The sequence below is a fragment of the Ischnura elegans genome, chromosome 2 (assembly GCF_921293095.1).
Source record: "Ischnura elegans chromosome 2, ioIscEleg1.1, whole genome shotgun sequence".
NCBI lineage: Eukaryota > Metazoa > Arthropoda > Insecta > Odonata > Coenagrionidae > Ischnura > Ischnura elegans.
In genome coordinates, this window is record NC_060247.1 from 103,114,484 (window position 1) to 103,135,838 (window position 21,355).

Genomic DNA, 21,355 nt, shown 5'->3' on the forward strand with positions numbered 1-21,355 from the left:
TGATACAGAAAAAAACAAGACCACAACTCTTAGCTAGAAAAACAAGATGCCATAAGAATACAATCGGTGAGATGAAACGCAGACTCGTGGGAAAAAATATGAGGGAAAATGAGCGAGTCATAATGCAATTCGACCTCAGAGATCATAGGGCGTCTTCGTGCATTCTTCACAGGTTTCGCCGCATATCGCTCATCTCGTCATAGAAACAACAATGATGACCTCAAAATTCTGCTGAAGTCAACTCTGTGACACGAGAAGAATGCAGGTACATGGATAACAGCTCTAACGCTGCAGCTAAAAGTAATTATCGACAGAGCTTCTCGTTGTCATGAAGAGACGTCTTGGCCACTATGAACTCGTCTATAACTACACAACTCGTGCAAATAATTCTTACTTATCTAAAGATTAGTGACCCAATAAGGGCTTACAACATCTCGTCTTTAGAAAGGACTGCTTTTCCAGAAACTGATGAATAAGCTATTGATTCCCTCTAGAAAAGATGTAACTAGGTAGCTATTTTATTACCGCAATAATATTACCATTTGACGTCATAAAAAAGGGTCTAGAAAGCATTTGACTCTTTTAACTTACGAAAAGAACTTTGTGAAATAGGACTGGATTTTACCAGCTCGAGGCACACTAGTTCGTAGCTACAAATTGGTGCACATGGTGGAAATCATACTCACTCCATTAACTAATTCTTAAGAAGTTACAGTGAATTTATTGAATAGTTATTTTCATGAAATTCAAATCAAGAAGATTAGTCAAATATTGCATAGAAGAAAAGAAAGTAAAAACTTGATAATTGAGAATTAAACTAAAGTACTGATAATTAATTCGGCAAGGAGCGATATTTACTGAAAATAACCGATGAATCAAACAAGATTATTTTCGCAGTAACTTAAAATAGAAAACTGCCATATTTTTTCTTCAACACATTCAAGTGCAATACATGCAATGATCCACTTACTTTGTTTTTGATACGTGCGTTACTGAGTGTATATTAAAGGGATGAATATTCTCTAATGAAACTGCGAATGCTCAACCTTATATTAAAATTTAATGAACGGAATGGCTTTCGATTCTAATATTGTTGAACTCATGATCTAGAAAAACAAGAAATGATTCTGATAGGATATCTTTGCATCCACATGCCAAACATTATTTAAATCAACTTCACGCTTCTTGAAATTTATAAGCGTGACAATAGATTTTACTGTAAGAAGAGACGAAAAACCCCTTAATTGACCGAAGCACTTTATCTGTGGCTCTATTTTTCTGATATTACGTAATAGAGTAAAGAAAGCGTGATGCATTTAAATCCAAAAACAAAAATAATTGTATATTATTTTAATATGGTAGTCATAAAATCAATTGTTATAAAAGTCGATTTTACTGAAATACACCAAGGTGTATAATAAATTGGATAGAATTTATGGTATAAGTGAAATTAGCACTAATTTTAAATAAGCGAGGAAAAAAGTAAAGGAAATTTGAGTTGAAAACACAATAAATCTTTTTCTATCGAATTTTAAATATTATGAAAGGTAGAAGAATCTCAAAATCAGAACTTGGTTCTTTCCTGGAAGGTATATTTTTCTTCAAATCAAGCAAAATCAATAAATTCGCCCATTATCGTCACTCTCAAAATAAAAAATTGAACCGAATCATCCTCATTAAATGATTGTAAACTTTTCAACCCTCATAGCTCAACCTCTTTGGCAATAATTTTTATTTACGTCCATATGAGACCCAACCCAAAGCCAAGGGTTAAGTATATGGGCATGTAACTCGGGCGTCTCCTTCCTGCGCGGATGATTCTTTTCCGAGGGTTTCGGGATGGCGGCGAAGGGGAAGAAGAATGAGTACCTACCACCAAAGCTTTCCAGCCAGCAATCCCTGCCAACCGCGAGACCCCATGCCGACGAATGGTCGCCTCATTAAGGGAGATGGGATGGGAAAAGAGAAGCGAAAGAAGAGGAGCTGAAGGAAGAGGAGACGGAGGAAGTGGAATAGGAGTGCGTTTTTGAGGAAAGAAAAGAAGAGAGTCCAAAGGAAAAAAAATTAAGGAAAAAAATATTAAAAAGGATGGAGAAAAAACGTTGGTGGAGGTAGAAGAGCGGAAGATTGTGGGGATAAAAATGGAGGACATTAATCCAGGGGGAGTGCAAGGATGAGTGAGGAAAAAGATGAAACCAAAGGGGAAATTTTACGCGAGGCAAAATGGAGAGGCTCAGGAGCCGATAGAAAGAAGACAAAATGTGAATTAGGGAAGCATGAGACTGAAACTATGAATTCTTAGAAATGAAAATAAGATAAATAGTAGAATTGGGAATCTTGCGTTTGAATTTTCGCAATTCTGAACTGTAAAATAAGCATTGTGATAGATGTGTAGAATAATAATGCAGTGGTAAGACAGTGAATGAATAAATGCATTTGAAGTATGATGTTTCAGAGAAATACCAAAAGTACCCTGGGTGGCAGTTACCTATCACGGACTAGGCGGTGCTTAGAAGGATAGATGAAAGGGAGTTTCAAATGACAATGCTAAATTTGAGAAAGAACACCTAGATTGACCACATACGACAGTTCGACAGGCAATCTTGGTCAAAACCAGACTGAAAAGTACGCTATAGGGAAAAACCATTTGGACTGACCTAGACTGCACTACATGGAACAGTTAGTGAAGGCTTAACGATGATGATCGTACATATAGGTGAAATAATTGACCCAAAATCGGAGGAAGTGGTAGAATGTAGCAGACCAATCTTACGGCTGTGACCAGAGAACATGATAACAGGTGACACGTCCCTAAAAATGAAGGATATTAACCCGGAGGGAGAGCAAGTATTAGTGAGATTAAAGATTAAACCAAAGAGGAGTTTTTTTACGCAAGGGTAAGCAAAGAATCTCAGGAGTCGATAGAAAGAAAACAATATGTGTGAATTAGAGCATGAGACTGAAACTATGAATCTTTTAGAAGAGACAATAAGATAAATTCGAGGATCGTGGGAAACTTGAGTTTGAATTTTTGGCAATACTGAGTGGCAAAATATGAATAATGAAATATGTGTAGAAGTAAAATGAAGAGTGGTGGCTAATGAAATCATGAGCTAATTAGCATTACGGGAGAATAGCCCACTAGATAGAGCGTTCAGCTTCCATTTGCAGTGACCTAGACTGAAATGTACTGTGGGAGTCTTTAAACACCGTATGGTGTACGAAGACGATTGGCTGAAACGGTTAAATGTTTGCCTACGGCGAAATTGTTACTTATTTTGGTGGGTAGGTAAATAATTACTGCCACTAAAAGTCAGCCTCCGACAAGAAAAAAATATTCATCAATTCAAAATTAATTTAGGTAAGTATAAGGAAATTGCTAGTAACAACTTTCATATGTAGCGTCCAGTCTATGGTAGTGAGATCTGGACACGTGGTAAGAAAAGAATAGAGGCATTTGAAGTATGATTTTACAGGAAAATATCGTAAGTAACCTGGGTGGCAAGAGTCACAGACTGAGTATTCAAAAGTATAGAGGAAATACGGCGTCCAATTGAATGCTAATGAGAGGAGGAACATATGGATTTGCCATCGTCGGGAAATCTTGGTGAAAGCCATGCTGGAAGGTACACTGGAGGGATAAAACCAAAAGTGCAGACCGAGACTCGACTGAATCGAACAGCTGCTGACCTATGGATGCTTATCGTACATAAGAGTGAAATGATTGTTCCAAAACCGGATAAAGTGGAAGAATATTACCAAACAACGTTAAAATTGGAACCAGGGAACATGAAAACAGGCGAAAACACTTCCCATCTTAACTGTAACTACGCTGCACACACGCATCTGCTTGAAACGTCCGCTCGCAGACGAGAGTACATGACGATCGTATCCCTGGCATCATCCTTCCAGCCATCTGTTGACGCTCGACGCGAGGTCGGGTACCCACACATTGTTGCTTCCAGTGAACGACCAGTGACTAGAAAAAAAAAATCTCTGGGGCTTTTCCTCAAATAGTAGCATTTCGTTCCTCTGGAAAAATAAAATTCAGGTTTCGCTATTGTGATAGGTAGGGACGTTTACAGTGATGGCGCGAGAATCTCACATCCGAAAGCTTTGCAAACGTATCCTAACCCTTGGGAGTCGTCACACTAATCAGCTTCTCTCCGGCATCTAAAGAGTAACTCGGCGAATACGAAAGTGTTCTGGAGGATATACTTGTCATTCTGCCGGAACAGCATAGCCGTTAGTCGCTGGAAGACGCCAGGAAAATACCTAGAGGAACAACTGTCGCCTGAAGACACCCAAACGCGGACGAACAACCTACATGAAGAAAGATCTGAGGTTTTCCCGGAGTATGATGATGTTGAAGTTATTTCGGGTTTCCCACCGGATGAGGTTCTCCATGTCTGCCGACGTTTCGATGGTCGTGTCATCGAAACGTCGGCAGAGATGGAGAACCTCATCCGGTGGGAAACCCGAAATAACTTCAACAACAACCTATATGGCATAATTAAAGACATTATGATGGAGGAAATTTACAAAGGTTCATTGGAGCACAAACATACAGCGCTACGATGTGTACTGCCAAGTTTTCTAATTACTTTAAATTACTGAGAAGAAAGAAGAAAACCCGAATCTTATGCATTGTATCCAAAACTTTTCTCCGACAAAATTTACAAAGATAGGTGAAATTACCAACATTTTTTGTGCAAACTGCAAATACAACGAAGCATTCACGGTTCCTAAACATCCACTGTCATCCACTGCATTTCTGTCGTATTTGCTTGCTGCATCGACTTGCTGGCGTAAGTTAGTTTTTAAGACTCTTGAACAAAACGTTTTCCCAAAGAAACTACTTGAGTTCCAGGCAAAATCCATATCCTCAAGAAACACCATGATCATGTTGACAATGGATGACATTGCCAATTTCTCTGTAAATAATAACGCTAATCATTATTTACACCAATATTATTCTCCTACGGACATAAATAATTTCTCTCTATCGCCCACTGGGCACTTTAAATCTCGTAAATAACGAGAAGGGTTTATTCCTAGCCTTTGAAAATCGTGAAAACATGTCTTTAGCTGTAATCGCTTGGATGACGCACGACGGAAATATGCAACCTGAGACACTGACCTTTTCGCATTGGCTTTTACTGATAGGTAACCGTGAATTCAAAGAGATACCTACCGTAATTCACGGGGCAAGTCCGCTCTGACCGCGAACATGGAAACATAAGTAAAGGCTGCGTATTTCAAAGTGCTAATTGCTTCTTCGATTTCACGAATTCATCAACTCCCTAATGAATAGCTTCCATCAAACTCCGCACTGCTCTGGCGCGCTGTGTGGTGGAGTAGCGCGAAGATGTTGATTACTGTCAGGTGAAACCAGACCTGGGGGTCATTTGGTGAAGTAATTACATCTCAGCATGCCAGAATCACTGCGGGGAGTTTGTACTCCGGAGGTAGATACGAGTAAAAGCAATCGCCGAGGAATTCTCAGTTAAAGTTTTGATAGAGAGACGGATTTTTGCACACTGCGGAGGTTACATATATCAAATAACGGGTTTTACCTCGGTGTGAAATGTATTTGTAAACTTAGCGTAGTTCAATAACCCGTATTTATGAACCATTTCACTCATCCGTCAAGAAAAATTCGAAATAGATGAATAAAAATGGTCGTACTGGTTTCAATACGGTAACGAATTGAGGGGATATGTTTGAAGCATAGTTATATACAGAAAAATGGATGGATCAGGAGTTTATTTAGCAAAAGTGGCAGTAACAAGCTTCATAGTCAACATTTATAAAGTTATACATATTGAAATCAATGAAACTAACACAAAGAGGGAGTTATCTAATAACCGATTTGACAAGATTCTCGTATGTAACAGTGTGAAATGGATGCTTAAGCAGAGTAAAAATAGAACCCAATGTCTAAAAAGATCGAGTAATTCGTTGTTAGACGTATTTATCCAATATGGCATGACTTCTGCTATAAATCCAAATGAACAAAGTTATCAAATTAACATCAATAATTTACCGATGGAAGTTTGTCACCGGAAAAGCGTGAGACATTATCGATAATTAAAAGGCACTTTGACAAAAATCAGGACTCAAAATTTTACTAAATCAAACTTCTTCAGCTTGCTCGTCGAGTATGTAGTTAGTTCTTTCATGGATTAAGTATGCCAAATAATACATAATTTTATTTATAAAACAGGGCAACCAGCTCAACGGGTTTTAAAAATAAAAAAGTTATATTAACTAATAATTCTATAACATTGAAAAATGCGATCCGAAATGGCTATCTCAAGGCCATGACGACATCCAAGTCACTGCTAGTAGCGACTCATTGAAAAACACCACACGTTGGTAGAGTTCTCATGAACACCTGAAAAATATTTTTTACCCATGAGAAAGTCCGGAAATATGAAAATAATTTCCTAAATAAGTAATTTAAGGAGGACGATAATGATCAGTCGCATGAAGCAATCTTCGAAAGAAAATTAACACGCATAGCATCTAATTGTTGCAAAATTACAAGCAGCTTGTGAATCCACAACATACTTTTATTGTATTCTATTTACCTCTATATGAGTAACTATGCTTTGGTTTGCATGGATAACTGGAATTATTAGCTTTTTACGACCTTCAAAGAATGAGGAAGCCAAATTGATACCATTGTCAGTGCGAGTTAAATGAAGTGCTTTCCTCAATGCAGATGATAAATACATAAGTACGATCACAGCATTAAATCAAAGTTTAGTGCTTGATTCTAAAATACCATGGTATTAGGAATTTCCTGAATTCATATCTACGCATATACGCATCTATAACTTGCGCCAAATACTAGTTTGTAAGTTTTTACCTAATGAGTGACGGGAAATGCTCGTTCTAAAGCTTCGAGTGCAGAAACTTTATATTCCTACTAACTAAACAGGTTAACAGATGTGCTAGGAACAGTGGCCAGTTTGTCTACGACTAAAATTCGAGGTAAAATGAAATTTCATATCCAGATAGGCCACGGAATAACAGCAATGCGACGCTATTGTGAGAAACTATGGCATAATAATTTGGGCATAAAAACTGAAAAAAAACATGAGTATTACCTGAGAAAATTCGAGAATACGCCTTGCAAAAGTTGTAGTCGCAATATAGGACGCAATTATTCACTTTAACACACTTTTGGAGGCTACATTTTTCTCTGGTCTCGGGGCCCATGAACTGGTTTCAGTCGCGTCTATTGTGGCAGTGCCCGGTGTACGACGCAACGCTTTGTAGACGCCTTCATTCGGACATCTCGCAGTATATTGTGCCGACGGACTGAAAGGGCCACTCGGAAAAATTAGATGAAAACGCATCAAAGCGTCGGCAAGCAGTAGTGCCTCGTGAGCTTTACTTCGCGGTAGCTATTGGACACGACAGCGGAGCGAACAAGTTTTTATATTGAGAGAGAGAGAGCAGATCACTCACACGTCCTTGTACTCCAAAAAAAGAGAGCCCATTGTAGTCACCGACCCTGACGCAAGATATTTTTACTCGCCCGGCAACAGATGAAAATAATGGAGAACGAGGTTGGCACACACTCTATAATGTTACATGTTTCATCGCAATGGGAGCTCGAGGAACGAGGTCACAAAAGTAGTCCTCTAAACGTAATTTCCGGGGTGGACGGTGGCATAATTTCATCAATGTACAATAGTTACGTCCTTTATAAAGAATAACGCTAAGGACATTTAAGTGTTTTTTCATATGCGAGTGTTGATTCCAAAAGGAAAATTCCGTAGCAAATGTGCTTTTGTGACATTAAATCGCAGTGATGAGAGGCAGAGAAAAAGACATGCAGTTTGTCAATAATAAAATAAAGTGGCATTTCAGTCGATGTTCTGGAGACCATTTTAGTATGCCAGTACAGTTTGGATAATTCCAGGCATAATCAACTTGGGCCTGAAATTTTAGGTACTTCATGATGGTTAAATTAGTATGATAACCCAGCATACACAAAGTTCTCTGCGAGGAGTTCATAGCTATGCGTTGCAAACGGTCAAACAAAAATAAAACTGTGGAGAACCACCAGGATTACAAAATTACCTTGACCTTAAAAATGACACAATGAGTTGAAACCCTGGCTGGTCGTTGAGTTTTGGATTAAAAGTGAGGAAATTACGATATGTGTTCTTTTATCACGGTTACAAAATTACTTCTAAAGTAACTTGAATGAAGAATCGTTTTCAGTTGAATCAATACCATCTCCTGTTCTACTTAGAAAGAAAAAAAATTCCCACGTCTACCAGACCAATTGGACATACAATGAAGTGAAGGATGGCGGGATAGAAGTCTAATTTTACGGGTCTCGTCGCAAAAAAAAAAAATTCCAACAGACGAGTGCGAAATACTGGGGCGGATTTTTCGCGCTATCATTGTGTGCTCCGGATGGCGCGGCGGCGGTAGCCGTTTGAGAGCGTGGTAAGGGCCCAGTTCGGCGTTGCGTTGATGCCGCGGCTCCCGAGCCAATCAGAGACCGTCTTTGAGAACTGATGACGTCATGTCGCCAACTCGCTGCGTTGTCGCAGAAAAATCTGATCGTGTCAGATTTTCTCTGCGTGAAAGGGGCAGTATGCCGGCGATTTCGAATTGGTGTTTGGTTATGGGAAGATTAGTTAATCAAAATATGCAGGAGCGCCTGTAATGGGAGTGTCGAATGCTATTAACGATACTATTGCTCGATGCTCGTATTTCATTACTCACTATTATTTTGAAGTTTTAACCATAGATATTTCGTATCATTCGTTAATAGAAGACAAATGTTTACCCTAGATTAGATTGTAATCACCGAGGAGCATAGTTTACCATAACATTATCCCGTCAATGGTATTAAAAGCTAAATACAGCGTAAGAGCTCCTTGCTGTTGACTATGGTCGTTGTAATGGCCATTTTTATTTCATGATTGTACTCTCATGACCTTCTCAGTTGAAGCTATTTAGATAACACGACCGGGAAAATCTGCTTGAACAACAGTTATCATAAATAAATGCTCCTGATAACTTTTCACGATAATCAAGTTCACTGAGTGTATGTAATTTGTTATTTTTCGTATATTCCGACTTAGGAAATCAAACTTTAAGGCCATAATAATGCATTGGCAAGTGCCATCACCATATAGGTGCAAGAGTAGCGACTGTGTGGTCGCCAAATTAACTTCCAATGCTATTAATAGTTACGAGGAATATTTTAAGAAATGAAAATACGTAAAAAAATCACTAAGCAACACATGCATTGTGCGTTTGGCTCGAAATAATAATGCCCCGTTCACATTACGATCGTCCGAGCCGTCGTCCTAACGATAGTTGACCGAAATAGCCGTGTGAATGCAAGTCCTGACTATAGTTGACGTAGTTCCGAACGTTGCCACTTCACGATGGTTAGGCGCTGGGAGACCGGATACGGAAGCGACAAGAGAAAGACGAAAAGCTCGTGAAGCTCTATTTTTTCATGGATTTATCCTAGGAAGGAAGAATATGGGCGGAAGAAAAATTATTCGGTAAATACACGTTGAAAACAGTAATATCTTGTCCATGCATACCTCAACAGCTTTGCTAACCGTCAATTTCCCGTTCACTTTAGATGTCAGCACTAGAGGGCAGCACAGGTTTTAACCATCGTTGTGTGAATGCACGATAGTTCCGACGACGGCTCGGACGATCGTAATGTGAACGAGGCATTAGATGATATGCTCCCGGGCCGATTTTTTAGGAGCCGACGCTTTTCTCCTTTCATTTGTTTTCGCAACGTAGAGCTGTGAAGGGAAAAATTTGCTGGCGGGGCGGGTGCTCTCGTGGCCAGGGATGGCAGGTGAAACGAAACGAAAATGTTTCGTTTCGACCGGGAGCAAAATGAAAATACGAGGCCTGGGTTTAGTTTCATACCCGCACGATATTAAAATCACCAAGGAGTTTAGTTTAGACGTGGGACGAAACTTTAATCCCAAGAACGAAACTTAATCAAAACTACGCTGCTCATAGCCAAGTTTCGATCCTAGAAGTTGAGTGGAGGTGAATAAGTGCGAATAGTTTCGACCCATTACGTTTGACATGTGTGCAGAGAGGTTAAATCATTGAGCTTGAAAATCGAATGGCCAGTTTGCATTCACCGTTCTCCTGTTAGTGGTAAAAATATGAGTGCCCCATGCACTTAATGGCGTTAGGCCGAACCTCTACTTCATCCAACCACACTTCGTACTCGGTGTGTGGTTCGAAACTAAACCGTTCGAAGGTGAAGAACGTGGTCTCTTCGGCGCGGAACATTATCTGCGTTTCCTTTCGTCCCAGAGATTTTGTTAAGTTTCGACCCGAAGTAGTTTTGACTCCGATTTTCGTTTCGACCATAAGTTTATCTCCCCAGGTTTAAATCCATTTCGTTTCGTTTCTACATTTCCCTCTCGGGAACGAAAATATTTAAATTTTACTGATTTTGACTTTCGTTCCGTTTCATAGGCCGCTGTACAAGGCGAATGATTTCATTCGCATGATTATTCAGCATGATCATGCGCATGATCATTCACAGTGTATGATATAACAATTTGCGAATGAATCTTCATGAGCATGATCAATCAGGCCCGTCGCGAGGGCGGGGCAACCAGGGCATTTTGCCCTGGGCGCAGCAAGTTGGGGGCGCACCGTGTTCGCCGACGAAATTTTTTTTAAATATCCTTGTATGTTTTACTTTCATAATCGATAAAATATCTTTATTACGAAAAAACGTTTTCAATTATATTTTCAACTCTCCCGATTGCAGATATATCAATGTTATGGGGCGGGGGGGGGGGGGAGGATCCCAGTTCGCCCCGGGCGCCAGATCAGCTAGCGACGGGCCTGTGATCAATCAGTGAAAATTAGAACATGGTCTGTTTTTCTCGCATGATCCTGTGAATGATCACGTGATCATGCTGAATGATCATTCAGCATGATCATTCGCATGATCATTCGCATGATCATTCACCGTGTGTAGCGGCCTATAGGCCATCCCCGCTTGTGGCGTCGACGCAACGCAGAGCTGTGAAGTCATCCTAAAGGCCGTTTTACACGGGACATGTATTTGCACAATCTGACGACTGAATGCGCAGTCAAAATTGCGTCGTGTAAATCGGTGAATTGCTAGAACACAAGCGAGAATGCATGGACGTGAGATGGCGAAATAGCCCCTATTCTAATTTCGTTCATGCATTCGCGCAGTTCCACGCCATTTTAGGAATTAATGGAGTACAAACCTGCGCATTTTCGTGCCCCGTGTAAAACGGCCTTAAGACTCAACGGCACTGGATTGTTTAGCGCGATCGGCCGGAAGAGGAGAATGCATCGCGAAAGGCCGCGACATCGTAAGGCGTGACACACGCGCTGGAACAGACGAACGAAAGGCAAGGGGAGACATGAAAGGGGACGAATGAAAAATTCAAGCAAAGGGAGGCAGTCGCAATGGGGATGAGGCTGAGGACGCGAATCAAGGGGACGATGAAATATTAAAACGGGTAGTTGAGCAAGACAAGGGAGATGAAGGGTGTCGAAACAAGATAAACGCAAAAGAATACAAAAAGAAATATAAATGGACCCGAAAAACTCTCGCAGACTGTAGCAATAAAAAGACAAATCTGTCTATTAATTCACACAATTACATTTTTAGGAGCTCTCATTCTAATATCTAGATTCAATTCTGTTTTTTTACAAGCTTTCTAGTGTAGTTCCACAATCATTCAGGCCGTTTCATACCATCTACTAAGAACTCGATGCTTGACGGGAATTTCTGTACATTAAGACGCGAAAAAGTATAAACCCCACAACAAATTGTTCTGTGGTGAAATAAATATAAAATAACACATGACAGTGCGGGGTAATCATCTGAAAACTACATGGATCACCAAAATAAGTATGTGTATATTCCTACCTATGCTAAGACTATGAGGAAAATCAATGCTTGTCTTTCAGAAAAAATGCGAATTTATCACATTTATTTTCCCTAGCATTCAAGGGCTTTCTGGGCAACAAAGACTTTAACGCTTTCCAGAAGAGCAGTCAACCTGTTTTGGATCATGACTGTATTGGCATGGATTTGGTATTTATAATGACATTAGGTGACGGTTCCTGCGAGGGTATTCGCAGCATTATGAATGACTAATGAGGGTATTAGAATTTTATAACCGCGTTCATTGTATATCAAGTATAACCAATTTGGAATCAATCCTGCATTCGTCTACAGGTGATGGACGAAGAGGCTGGATTTTTACCGCCTCTTTATGTTGATAGCCTTCCTTTCGCTGCCATATAATACGTTAAAATTCTCTTCCACATGTATCTGTTTGAGATCCTTCTACAACTTTTCACCTCACAATTGGCATCCAATCAGTAATACGACGAAAAAAAATAACCAATCACCTTGCAGCGAAATGAACGGCCAGCGACATGAAGATGAGATGAAAATTCACTCTTTTCACCTTCGTATAATGAATGACTAACAGTCACAGGTTATCAGGAGTAAAATTGATGATTACAGAGCCTAAAATTCAAATATAGGAGTAAGACAATTGACGCTCTATTCATTTTCATGTGAAATAGGATATCAAAGTAATCCGTTAAACTACCATTTAGGCTAAAATATTTTTTGCACAAATTTTATTTGAGCGAAATTAGTGAAGCCTTCGTTTCTGCATTTTTAATGCCATGGAAATACTCCAAATTATTATTACCAAAACAGGAAGGATAAAGGAAAATAATTTTTGCGCAGGCAATTGGTATTATATTTTTAGAGCGATTTTCAATAGACATTATCAGCAATTTAAATGCTTCAAAGAGGAGAAAATTTTCCACAAGGAAAACCAAGGGAGACGATTGAAGGAAAACAAGAAAAGCTGGATAGATCAGCACCTGGGAAAGGAAATGAGAATTCGCATTCAATGGAAGAAAAAGGTTGGTTTAGCGAACACGATTTAAGATTTGAATGCTGATTTTAATAACGGAAGATCTCACAAAACTTCTGTGGATTAAAATTCAGAGAAATCATACAAATTTACAGTTACGTGTGTATATGTACTAAATCTTGGAGGGGAGGAGAGAACGTCAAAGAGGTCGGAGAAAATATCTATCGGTATACAACTGCCCTAGACGCGTTGGTAGGAAGAGACACAAAAAGGAAAAGGCGGAGAGAAGTTCGAGGGAGAAACGTGTGAATTAAGTAAATCCAAATCCTGAGAACAAAGAGGTGTGAATAATAGGAAAGCGTAAAAAAAGAGTCTGGAATGAATTTTAAGCGATTCTCCGCGTTTGGGGTAGGCGAGGAGTTAAATAACAGAAATCTGTACTCGACGAAGAAATTGTCCCTTTTGATTTAAATTAATGGAATTTAATGTAAAGAGTACAAGAATGTAAAATGCAGATTTTATGGACTTCAGAATCAAAAAGATCTTCCCACCGATTCAAGTATTGAGCTTTCCATTTTATTTAGTCGAGTAACTCAGAAGCTAAGCAACAACAATGAAAATTTTATTTACAGAAACAGTTGAAGGAATGGAATTAAATCCAGAGTACAAGGCCGAATGGAAAATTTGGAATATCGCATGAGTCATGGAAGATTAAAAATACGAGATTTTTCGGAAGCAAAATGAAATACATAAGGCATTCAAAGAAACTCACAGCGGGTTAAATAATAAGTATGAGTAGTGAGATAAGGAGACTGCAGCGACAAACACATTTCTCACTTTAAAATGCATTATGCATGATATGAAAATAGGAAAAAAAATTACAATTGAAAACCGGAAAACATGGATCGTCGGATAGATAAAAATCAAATTTAAAAAATGTCTTCCTCTGAGACTAATGGTGGACCTGCATTTATTACCCATATTTTTTAGGATACAGGAATGGTTTTATTAAAATGGATTACTTCATTCTTATGAGGAGAATATTTCCCATAGATCGCATTTTCAATCAAGCAGCAGACATATGTAAAGCAATCATCAATTATGATGAGATTAAAGTACCTCCTTTCTTGCAGAATAAATTGTATTCGCGTCAAAATTCCACAGATAAATAAATCATTCGCATTGACGTGTATTCAAATCCGGATCCCCCGGTTAAATTTAGTCAATTTCATTTGTCCATTTAAATAATTATTTGCGCATTGAGAGTGTTTAAGCAAAAGTCAAAACCATGGCTAGTCCCGGTTTACTTGAATAAAAAAAGAATTTCCTCACCTAATCCTAACTGAGGATACTTTTTTATTCTATAATTTTCCATTGAACTAGATAAATATACGCTTAAATTTCATCATTGACTAAATATCTATTGGCTTAAATTCAGACAAGAACTTAAGCTCCATGAAGCTCTTAGAAGATACCTACAAATTCCAATTTCCTAGGAGGGACTAAGAAAATAATTGAGTTTGTGTGGAAAGAGCACTCTAGTGACATACATTCTCTAATGGATTGAGCGATAGAGGAAGCCCCATATGCTTAGCCCAGTGGAACTAATAGACCTGAGTAGTTTGAGTGAAATGTTTCCCAATCTAATAGGAATCGAAAAGAATCGGAAGAGGTGACGCTGGCGATGAGGCAAAGTCTGCGTTCGAGTCTGTAAGTGGAGGTATGACGAGAATGGATTCCTTTATAGGCTTCGTATGATTGCCTTAAGACCAACTCGTGGTAATGACGCATGTTACTAGCTGAAATTACCTCATTAGAGTACCCTACTGTTGGCGCAAGCCTCACATTTGTGCGCGTCTTTGGGAGTAATTGAATTATAATGGAGTTTTCCGATTGGATCTAAATATTCTATGAGGGTTATTAGACGCGCGTATCCAAAATACAGCAGTGTGCAGCAACGTTGGAAATTAAGAGAGTTTTAAATGAGTGAAAATTTTCCAGTAAGAAGGAATTTCCACAATTTCAGGATTTTTTTCAATCTCTGTGAAACTCAAAGGGAAAATAAAACTACTAACGCATCCAATGGCACCAAATTCGCTAACTTTAGATATGAAAACGTTACGAGTCACTACACGCAAAGTGGCGAATTTTACATTTCATTTATTGAATGCAGAAAATGATTCCGAGGAAATTAATATATCAATCAGGTATCCCCTATAATTAAAAAATTGAAATTCCTAAAGTATTTCATGGGACACAAAAGATTTTACCAGGCCGATGACACTGAAACTCCTGGATATCTTTCTCTCTTCCAAATTTCCCTCATTTCATGTAAATTTTCACATTGCAAGGTATATACCGCTGAAAACTTTTGCTTATACATTGGAAAGCCATCAAAGTCGATACAGCTGCAGCTGAGAAAGAAATTTACCTTGAAATTCCTTAATATAATGAGGCATAATTCAGGGTAATTAGAATGCACATGTTGGCTATTGAGCTGCATAGATTGCCAATCACATTACTGCGAGAAATTCCTGATTACGTACCAACATTTGCATCACCAAAAAGCCGAATTCAGACCGCAAACTTAATTACTATCACACAATTCATCATTAGGAAGGTGAAATATAATTTCAACAATGATTATACATCCTTTATAACCTGCATAATTTGATATTTCTAACTAAACTCATTCCAGGGGGTCCCATACCCTTCTTCCCTTGCGCCTGTCCTTCAACAATATTTTTATCTGGCCATCATGCCATGAAAAAAAGTTTATTTAGAAATATCAAATTATGATGAAATTCATCGGATTTTCGTTTCATAAGGAACATTGAATATTTCGGTAACAATGACCAAACCAGTTCGATAAACAAGTAATAAGTTCAAAATAATCATAAAACCGTCTTAACCTGCGCACATGAAAGATTTTTCTCCCAGGAAAATATATTAACTATTGGAAATAATAAATTTAGGAGTCCGACCAAATTTTACGCAAAATAAATACAAAAAAGAAGAGAAAATATACACCTTAAAGAAGCATTGAAAGTGGGGACCCTCACGTGGTTGCAACGGATTCTAACAAATAGTTTTAAGAAATATTTTTTTATTGTATGCCGCATATAGTGGCCAACTATTGTTGCTGCTATTGCTATCCCTAATTCTACCAATTATTCACTCTACTTATCCATTCAGAAAATTACGGACTTTTAGTTGCAATAATTTTTTTCTTTTTTCTACCATGCTTTATTAATTAAAGCTATCTATGTAATATCTATTATTTTGCCTGCAACCCATCAACGTCTAAAGGACTAAGAAGTCCACGACAGCAAATGTTTTTTTACTTATTTATTTAACTTGGTCGTCGTCAACTCTGTTCAGCTTGAAATTTTCGATATGAAAGTTCCAGTTTTAAAACAAGTTACAAGAGACGGAATAGGATGAAGTATCACCAGTTGAGAGGGATTGATGCATCCTTTTCGTTCTTGAATTCCATAGCATCGAATTGGGTGGGTATTCTGCGAGAGCGGCGAGCCACCTGCAAAAAAAGTAATGGACACCTAATTTGTTCCCACCCTTCCTTCCCCATTATTTGCTCCCTTCGCTCGTAAAATAAAAGGAATCACTCCCCATTCAAACTCACTCTCTTACCTCTCGGGCAAGATTGTTTTCTTTTATCAGCCTTTGGTGGTGATGATGATAACCTCCCAAATAACCCGGGGTTCCGGCCCAAATAACCTCCATCTCTTTCCACCACCACTCCTGCCCTTCTTCCCACCGGGAAGCCAACTTTCTCAAATCCCCCGGGAAACCAGGGAACCCCTACTAATATAGCTTTCCTTCCGTTCCTTTCTTTCTCTACGTTGCTCTCTCGTTCTTACGCGTGATCTGTGGAACCCCTCGAATCGGAGAAATATCCCCTTATCGCCCCAACAACAGCCCCTGAGAAATCTCATGATCCATCTCACCCACCATGTGGGAAAGGGCGAAATGGATACTCCCCTCTGCACAAAATCTCTCGCAAATGGTTTGGTGCGAATAGATTGAAGTCCTCACGTCACTCAATATTGAATGTATTGGATGGTCGATATTTTGAACAAAGAATGTACAAATATTTCATTTATTTTACGGCATAGCGGATACGCTCTTAGACAAGGAAATGTAAATTATACAAAAGTAGCCACTTCTTTCTCATCTGGCGCTCCAAAAAAATAAAATAAAACGAAAAAAGGTTGTTAAAATTGAAGTTCAGCCGATTTTTTTACCTGCAATTGGCCAATTATAATGAATTTATCAAGTATACTGAAAATATTATGATCACCTTCTCCCTTTCCCGTACACCCCCAAGTAGGATAGAGAGAAAAGGATGCCTATCTCAGCACAAAATCTCTCGCAAATGGTTTGATGCCACTAGATCGGCCGACATCTCCTCTCCCGTCACTTAATATTGTAAGTACTCCATGGTCAAAATTTTGAATAAAAGATGTACAAGTATTTCATGTAATTTAAAGCATATTGAATATGCTCTTCAACTAGGAAATGTAAATTTAATGAAAGAAGATACTTCTTTCATAATTGGCGCTTCAAAAAAAAGAGCGAAATGATTGTAAAAATTGAAGTTTAGGCGATATCTTTTTACTTAAAACTGGCCAAGAATTTATAAAGCATAGTCAATAGACTCTAAAACAAGGTAATGTACTACTTTAATAAAATTATTCACTTCTTTCTTACTTGGCGCTCCAAAAAAGGAAAAAAATTGTATAACACTAAAAAAATAATGTAGAATTTGAAATTTAGCCGAAATTGTTCAGCAAAAATTGGTTAATTGTTATGTATTTATAAGAAAACGGCATTTCATGGTAAAAAGTAGGAACTAATATTATTTTCCTTTGCAAATAGGAAAAATATGCCAAATTGTAATTTTTGCAGCGGCAAAAAAAAACAAAATATGAGCATAAACCAAAACTTGAGACTAGTATTCCTTGTCGGTATGGTCCGTTGTGACGGAAGGTAATAAAAAAGAGCAGCAGGTTCATAATGACAGAAGAGATTACACGACCCTGTCGAAAAGGAAGCGTTCGGGGAAGTGTCCGGGTAGTGTTGCGGGAGTGTTCAGGAAGCGTTTAACGGTACGTGAACGCTTCCCGGCAGCTTCCCGAACACTTCCTCAACACTACCTGACTGTCGACCCTTCGCTTGCCGAACACTTCCTCGCCACTTCGTGGTTGAAACACTTCCCGGACGTTTCCCCGACACTCCCGGAACGCTTCCGAAGCGTGGGAAACACTTCCTCGACGCTCGCTGGACGTTTCCCCGACACTCGACCGCGACCGTTGTCGACACTCCCCGAACGCTTCCGAAACACTTCCGCGGAAGCGTTCCAAGTGGGCCATAATCTGCTTCCCGAACACTTCCGCGACACCTCCTCAACGCTACCCCAACACTTGCCCGCCACTTCCCGAACACTCCGTCCGACGCTTCCCCAACACTTCCTCAACACTTCCGTTTCGCCTGGGGATACAAGGTGCGTTTGCTGTCGTGTCACGCTAAGATTTCCAATAAATTAATCATAATTTTATCTTGCAGCAGGGTTCTGCTGTCTTCACATATGAAGAAACTTATTCCTTATAAATTTTCGATTAATTCTGCAGTAGCAACCTCTAAATGAGCCTCACAAAGGAAAGATAAGAGACATTTTCTAAGACAAGTAACTATATTGTACAATCCTATCCTCTTTGGAAACTGTATAGAATCTGAAGCATAAAAAAATAAGGTAATTTAGGGTGATGGAAGACGTGAAACCCATCTGCAACGCCATATAATTAGTGTTTCCATTGCAGGTACTGCACACAGTTGTGGGGATGCATAGCTACAAAATGCGTCAGGTCTAACAACGAAAGCTTCTCGACCATACCGATATCTCAAGACTCCGGCTGAGATCTTGGGGCGGTCTCCCCGAAAGAAACGGCGAGGAATCGAGCGAACGAAGGGCTAAGTGAGAGACATAATAGACCTCGATCGATTCGGAGGAGGAATTCAGTTACGTGGCGAACGGCTCAGTGGAGGGAAAAGGCGGTTCGATGTCAGGGGAGATGAAGAAGGGGGAGGGGCGGAGATTTCCAAAGCAGCAGTTCGCAGCACCTCAGGTCGGCGCAGTTAGGCTCTAATCGGCCAGGCTACGGAGATTTGAGGCGTTAACAGGGATATTTTATAGCTCAATAAGATGTTTAGGATCGCAGATATACATGCTGCTGAGTTTAAGAAGAGGTCCATGACAAGGCCGATATACTTCTCGTACCGTTTTCAATGAAATACTCTTTATTTTCAACTCATTTATAAACATACTTTGGTATTTTTTTTCTCGACTACTCCAAAGTATTTCATATGGTTGTTTGCCAATTTATTATGAAATTCGATACGATTGGTATAAAGGGTGTTTCTTTAATATGGAATCTGTCCTTCCTCAGCAACAGATACCAGATTGTTTGTTTAACCCATGATAGAAGGAAACACATTTTCGGTACACACAGTGGCGTAGCCAGGAATTTCGTTCGGGGGGGGGGGGGGGGTGTCCAAAACCGGGGGTGAAAATTTTTGAAAAACAGGGTACTAAGTAATGGGTTTTAAACTAATCAAACACTTTTCATTATCGAAAAAACTTCATTTGTCAAAAAAATATATTTTGTAAATAAATGATTTTTCAATATTTTGTTTTCTTTTATGAAGGAAATAATTGTGTTTTTATATTTAGGGGGGAAGGGTCCGGACCCCCCGGACTTCCTCGCTGGCTACGCTACTGGATACACACGAATCATACGATCCTCATTCTTTTCCCTCGGGCAATGAAAAAAATTTGAACCTCTGTCAGCAAGTGTTGCGAGTGATTTCCCCAAAATGAATACTAAAAAAAAGGTGGACAAGAAACAAAAACATGGGCAGCAGATGAGATATTTCATCGAATAGATACAAGACTCTCTATAAGAATAATAAAAAAAAAATGTTTCGTAGTAACTCAGCTCAAGTGACCTTCAGTAGAGCGGCCCATCCTCATTTTGTGCCTCAATAATAGCCACTAGGTTGATAACGGCCTGCGACCAATAATTTCTCTCGTTACCCTGGTGATGAAAACCGATGAATAGCTCAGCTGCAACGAAGTAACACTACAAACGTTCCCGCGAACAATTAGAAGACATTGTAATTGGGTTCTTCTCTGGGTCACGGTCTGACCTGATAATTCGAATGAAGCTTAATCAGCATATGTCTACGAAACAATAGCTAAACAAGTATTTATCAACTAATAAGTGCGTGAAGTCAAAGCCACTGGATTTAGTTAGAAACCATATCTGGTATAGAACTCGAGAAAAAATTCCTCAGTATGACGGTAACTTCACCTTGTGTTAGGTACAGCAAAGTGGGAGGATATTAATGTAGATTTTTGACTAGCCATGGTATCCCCTCAACAAAGTTGAGGTTAGTGGGTTGGCGTGGAAAATAGCCCCGTCTAGTGAACTAAAGATATGGCCGATATGGTCGAAAACAGATGTAACCACTTACCGATACAAATGGGTGTTATGCATGTGAAAACAACCACAGGGCTATTGGAACCCATAGATTCAATATGGGTGCTGCCCCCTAAGGGAAGTGATAAATGGATGTGAATGGCTCTAACCACTTCTGCTACGGTGAACGTAAATGCACGTGTATACATGGAAAACGATAGTTCGAGCCTTCCTTCTCTCCTGCTCTCCTAGTCTCCAGTGATTTTCATGGTCCAAATGTTCATTCTCGAGAGTGGCAATTGGTATGCCTCCCATCTTACCCAAACTACTCTCTTCTTTTCCTCTGTAGCGATCGCATTCCTTAGCCGTGGGGCCGAATGCTTGATTTATTGCTTTCAATGAAGACTTGTAAATAATTATACTAGTCCATTATCATCATTAATGGCCTCCCATTTTGCTGTACCTAACACTATGATAAGATAATACCATGCCAAGTCGTTTTATTCCCGGCTTCAACACCGGGTCTAGATTGTAACCTAACCAAGTATGCTTCTTTATAAGAGTGTGGAGTAACCATGTAAATGCCACAATTAATGAGTTTTAGATTTCACAAAGAAAGAAAAACTTTCAATAATTCGGCACTTTACACTCAACATGGATTAATAGTGCGAGTAATATTTATTAGAACGCTTTGGAAGAAAACCACTAAAAGTGATAAAATATTAATGGTATATTTTAAATGGGAAAATCACGAAAAAAACTTGATAAAATAGTTGTCCTAAAGATATACCTACGCCTTCTAATAATCTTTGACTCAATGGTCATAGGTCTAACTAGTCCGTAAAAGAATTTCTAGGGAAATAGCTTTTTTAGCTATATGTTGATTAAACTTCATTCGAATAATCAGGGCAGAGGTTTAGAAGAAGGAGATTTCTCAACCTC

At 39.1% G+C, this 21,355-nt stretch overlaps 1 protein-coding gene across 10 annotated transcripts in view; it reads right to left on the bottom strand.

Annotated features, from left to right (window-relative positions):
• The window catches only part of LOC124154267 (potassium voltage-gated channel protein eag-like), a 599,395-nt gene that overhangs the window by 262,214 nt on the left and 315,826 nt on the right, over positions 1-21,355 (bottom strand). The gene's annotated exons all lie outside the window — the stretch shown is intronic.